This window comes from Capsicum annuum, chromosome 9, assembly GCF_002878395.1.
Source record: "Capsicum annuum cultivar UCD-10X-F1 chromosome 9, UCD10Xv1.1, whole genome shotgun sequence".
Taxonomy (NCBI): Eukaryota; Viridiplantae; Streptophyta; class Magnoliopsida; order Solanales; family Solanaceae; genus Capsicum; species Capsicum annuum.
The window spans coordinates 200,957,627-200,963,494 of NC_061119.1; the positions used below are offsets into that span (position 1 = coordinate 200,957,627).

The 5,868-nt window shown below is 33.7% G+C and overlaps 1 long non-coding RNA gene across 6 annotated transcripts; it reads right to left on the bottom strand.

The window, feature by feature from the left end:
• Window positions 1–242: 242 nt before the first annotated feature.
• Window positions 243–5,560, bottom strand: LOC107878234. 6 transcript variants are annotated; one of them, XR_007044532.1, is made up of 7 exons: window positions 5,325–5,560; window positions 5,146–5,245; window positions 3,907–4,330; window positions 3,325–3,527; window positions 3,057–3,143; window positions 1,446–2,766; window positions 243–492 (listed from the first exon to the last, which is right to left on the bottom strand). It is a non-coding gene; the product is annotated as an uncharacterized LOC107878234 (long non-coding RNA). The 6 variants fall into 6 exon arrangements; XR_001676789.2 differs by having other exon boundaries at window positions 3,325–3,703; XR_001676787.2 differs by adding an exon at window positions 2,859–2,975 and having other exon boundaries at window positions 3,325–4,330.
• Between the last annotated feature and the right edge of the window lie 308 nt (window positions 5,561–5,868).

Genomic DNA, 5,868 nt, shown 5'->3' on the forward strand with positions numbered 1-5,868 from the left:
ACGACATTAAACCATTGGAATAGATTCTATTGCAACGAGATTAAATCATTGCAATAGCATCTATTGTGACACTTTTATTATTCTGTTGCAATGTTTTTTGACTACCTATTGTAATGGTTTATTGATCTATTGCAACAATTATTGCCACATGTTATTTAATTAAAATGATCTATATAAATATTCACTCGTATTAATTTAAATTTTTATTTACATACATAATAAATTATAACACAATATATATACATCATAAAACAAAATCATTCATTAATAATCTCATAATTCAAAATATGCAACAAGCTAGTAATTTAAATCCAAAAGCAAAATGCAATCATGTCCAAATGATTAGCTAAGTTTTTACATACTAGCAAGTTTGAGTCACGATAAGTTTTAAGAAAGTCAACACAAAACTATTAATATTAGAGCATTTATCCATAATCAAAAAATCTTCTCAAGTAAGGTCAATGTCTTCATCACTTTCTTCATTTTGGACACCTATAAAAAGCGAATAAATTAATATAAATTAGCACTTAAAATAACGACATAAAAATATTAGAATCACCAAGGCTGTGAACTGTCAAAGTGGGCTTGTGGTAGCAACATGGGTAAATCCCATCCAATTACTACTTTGGGGTCCCAAAATGACCCCGAATGACTTTTAATAATTCTAGAACTTCACTAGAACACCCTTTTAACATTTCTTATCATAATTAAAGTCAAAAATTACATTACACATATGAAAGGGTTCTACTTCTTTGGAGGTAGAGGTATGGACTGCGTATATTTTACCCTCCTCAGACCCCACTTGGTGGGAATTCACTGAGTTTGTTGTTGTTGTTGTTGATCAAAATTTTTACAGGGTCTTAAAACCAACTACTCTTTCAAGGTTAACTGAACCCAAATACGCATACGCAAAGGTACTGTGAAACAGTAAACCTATCTGGTCTAAGGAACTCATCAGATGATCTTTCATATTTTAGTTCATCCTTATTGGAGACCAGGATTGATTTGCGGGCTCTGGTTAACATGTTTGATGGTATAGAAATGCCAAAAGAGGAGAATTTCTACCCTACCGTGATATCATGGAGTGATACTAAAGCTAAGTCATTGGGGATTCCAGTAACACGGCAAAAAGATTCAATTACTGGATTACTTTGATACAGTGAATGGTATGAAGTTTATGAAATTGAAAGATAGGTTTTTTTATGTTAGTGTCTATTAGGTCAATTGGTTACAAGGTTCATCCAACTCTGGATGATCTTGAGAAATTTTGTAAAGCTAAGGGTGATGAAAATGAGCGTGCAAAAAGATTATTGTCTTTTTCCACATTGCCCATAAAAAATCAGAGGAAGAAACATTTCAAGAAAGGAGATCGAGTTGTTGTTCTGAACGAAGAACTAAAAACTATATAGGGATGAGTTCTAGGAGTTGATGATGATGTTGTTTACCTTAAATTGGAGAGTGAAGGTCTTCCTAGAGTATTGTAATACACAACAAAGATTTGTCCAAGATATTTGAACTTGGTGAGTATGTTAAAGTTGCTTCTGGTGGTAAGGAAAGGGCAAATAGTACTATTACTTCAGTTAAAGGGCATGTAGTAATTGTATTGCCTGACAAATATACCAATACATTTAATGTGTTGGCTGATCATGTTGAGGAAAACTATGAGGTTGCATATTGTAGAGAACCACCAAGATCAAATTCCAGAGAAGTACACGAGATCACTAAACAAAATATTTTAGAATTTAGATTTTTGAGGTTCCAGAGAATAATGTGAGAAATTTCAAGGACTATCTGTAGTTAATGAGCTAGAAGGACTATCTAGCAGCAATTATCAACAGCGTAGGCTAGAAGGCCAATCTGTAGTTAATGAGAGATTTCAAGGTTCAATATTACAATCAGAATTTTTAGTACAACTACTTCCTTTCAAGTCAACGTCACTTGTATCACCAACATTTATTTTACAAGAAAATTTCTCAACTGAACATGGATCCTCTTCGAGCATTGATCAGCTACAACATATTTAAGGGAACCCATTATTTTTAATTTTGAATCCAATGCAACTGCCTAGAAGTGATGGCTACCAGGTTCCAATAGCTGAGAGCTTGAGACTAATACTACTATTAAGAACTTCCTAAAGTGGAGTCCAAGGGTGTTTTCCTTGGTTTAGAAAAAACCATATCAATCTAAAACCGAAAAACACGCCTACAAGCCAAGGATGATATCTGATCCTCAAACAAAATACTATGCTTTCATATTTTTTAAGCAATAGATATACTAACATAACTATTATACAATACTTATATGAGCAACACTTATATAGAACAACCATTATTACTACCAACAGATTAAGAAATGAAGACTGATCTTGATTGTTACTGCCAACAGATGGACGGTTTATTGGTTGATTAGCAACCACTTCTCCCGACGAATCAACATTGAATCCTAACATATTAGAATCAAGTGTTAATCCTGGATTTAAACGCTAAAGTTGTGCAATGATGTTCATTGTAACATCTCGCTCAATGATATCTCTTTGAGCATTGAATTTTTCCTACATTCTTTATTGCATCCTCTCTTCTCCACCAGTTTATCAGCTTTTGAAGAGGATCCAGAATCACTTGCTTTCGGTTTCAAAAGAGACTTGGTAACCCATTGTCCCAATAGTCTTAATCAACCAGGATGATCAGGCCCCATAACTGTTGTGAATACATCAGTTGATTGAGTATCATCTTCACTTTCTTGAGTCTCTACTCTCTGTTTTTCAACCTACACATCAAATTCAAGAAAAAGTAAATTAGTTGATTCAATATTTAAGAAAACAATGATCTCAATCAATTTTGAAATAGAAAATTTCATACTATTTTGTTTGTAATCTCTTCAGATGTGTCCTTATATACTCGATTAGGTTTTCTTCTTCTAGTAGCCACAAAGAATTACTTATTTGACAAAGTACCAGAATTTTCCTTCTTTTTTTCCTAGTTAAATGCAAGTCAGCATTAAAATATTATGAAGTAAAGTCAGCAAATTCATAGTAACAATATGAGAAAACATCAAACCTCATGGATTAGAGCAAAACTTATTTTTCCCATAGTGTGCGGATACTTAAACTTTTTTTTATTTTCTTTGTTAGTCTTGGATGTATCCTGCAAGTCAATATTTATGAATAAGTTTTTAATAAAAAGATCAAGGCAGTGAAGGTTTAAACACACAGAATTTGATGCCTTATATCGAAAGAAGAACATAAAAATGAAGATCAGGAATGATGAATTAAATAATAAATGCATGCTAACAATAATATAACAGTTGTCCATATTGATATCATACCTCAGCTTCTTCAAAATTCTAATACTTAAGGAGATCCTCATATACAGGTTCTAGAACAGTGCTAGGCCTTTTTGCCCTTCGAATTTATCATTGGTGTAGACATAAAAGTGATCTTTCTTGAGTCTGGACTTATACCCTCTAAACGCAGTAGCAATTGATCTCATAGCCCAATCTTTCCCATGGTTGGGAATGTCATATTTCTCCTATAATTTGGTTGAATTGGGTTAGTGTAAAACTGGAAAAAACATTCAAGTAGAAATTAAAATATTGAGAACTTAAAATCTGAATATAGCTCCATATATCATCGTGTGTCTTCAACTTTGTCCAACTGAGATTAAGAGGAAAAAATGTCCCATTCCTTGCCAATGTGCCAAGAAAGCTGAAAAATTCAGTGACCACTACTTTAGTTGGACCAATAGGCTGGTTCAACTCATTTAGCACTATCAGTTGACGGTCAGTCCGTCCATGTACTATTTACATTTGTGTAGCGCCTCTTTTTCTTTTATTAGTTGAAGGGACTATAATAATATCAACAACAGAATTACTGAAATGCAGATAATTTTTGAAATAGTATGAACTAACATATATATATATTCTTGCCTGCTCCAAATTGTTCGTTTGCTCGTAAATTAGAAAGTTGTGACTGATCTTACTATACTCGTTCAACTGTGGGTTGTGATGCACGAATGGTGGAGTCTGGCAATTCTTGTCGTACTTGCTCCTCTACTGGTGTAGCAAGAGAGGTTGAATCCAGAGACACCTGTTGCACTTGTTCTGATACTTGAGATATAGCTGGCACCTATTGCACTTGTTTTGGTACTTGATATATAGGCGGAACATTATTTGACTTCTCCTTCTGCTTTTGATTATTTTTCTTTGCATTTATGTAGCTTGTGTTCTAGTATTTGTTTGTTTTGTAGAGCTGCTAGTGATCCAGCTGAAAAAAACTTTTTAGCTTTCTGATGATTTCTCGAACACCCTTATTGATTCATGATTCTTTAAGTTTCTGTAAGATCAAGACCAAAAATATAATGTCAAGTTGGTTAAAATTAGAAAGAAAAACTTATTTCTGCTTACCAGAACAGAAAGCAATCGGGAAGAGCAATCATAAAGTTATTTCTACTAACCTGGTCCCATGAAAGGCTGGCCACAGTGGATAGATTACTAAAGATGGGAATCAAAGTACCTCAAGCTTGTGTGTTTTGTGGAAGTGATGATGAAGTGTTTGAACACCTATTTTTTAGATGTCAATATGTGAAAATAGTGTGGACAAAATTGCTGAAATGGATGGGATACCAATGAAATGCAGGCATATGGAAAGAATAAATACAGTGGATAAGCAATGGAATAAGAAAGAAAATAGGTAGACAACTTTTTCTTTTCCAAGGATCCCTTTTGGAAAACTACCAATAGAAAATATAGAAACCTTTTTCCGATAACATGTATTGTGATATCAGTACTATGCTATACAGAATCAATGGGAAGATATTTTCTTAGGATGTAATATAACACGCATCCTATCTAGAGATTCTCAAGTTATTACCCCATAAAATGGAAAGAAGAAAAACAGTGGATAAGCAATGGAATAAGAAAGAAAATAGGGCAATGTCAAATTGTACTACAATTTCCTACTCAAACACAGTCGAACAAATATACTACAGAACAAATATAAAAACCAAAACTAATGGTACTACAACTTCTCTATATTGTTCTCTTACTGCACTAAAAGTTTGCTTTTAAAAACAGCGTCCTAAAGAGAACGTACTAATATGACCTTTTAGTTCAAATCCAAAAGAAATTATATGCTAAATACTTTCTCACCTGAGCAGGAAATCGAGATTCACCAGGGTTATTTTTGTCCTCCCAGGTAAACTGATCTCATAGCCTAATCTTTTCCATTGTTGGGAATGTCATATTTCTCCTATAATTGGGTTGAATTGGGTTAGTTTAAAATTGTCCAAAGTATTCAAGTAGAAATCAAAATATTGAGAACTTAGAACCTGAATATAGCTCCATATTTCATCGTGTGTCTTCAACTTTGTCCAACTGAGATTAAGAGGACAAAATATCCCATTCCTTGCCAATGTGCCAAGAAAGCTGGAAAATTCAGTGACCACTACTTTAGTTGTACCAATAGGCTGGTTCAACTCATTTAGCACTATTAGTTGACGGTCAGTCCGTCCATGTACTACTTCCATTTGTGTTGCACATCTTTTTCTTTTATTAGTTGAAGGGCCTACAATAATATCAACAACAAAATTACTGAAATGAAGATAATTTTTGAAATAGTATGTACTAAAATATATATATATTCTTGCCTGCTTCAAATTGTTCATTTGCTTGTAAATTAGGAAGTTGTGACTGATCTTACTGCACTCGTTCAACTGTGGGTTGTGATGCACGAATAGTGGAGTCTAGCAATTCTTGTCGCACTTGATCCTCTACTGGTGCTGCAAGAGAGGTTGAATCTAGAGACATCTATTGCACTTGATCTGATACTTGAGATATAGCTGGCACCTATTGCACTTGTTCTGGTACTTGAGA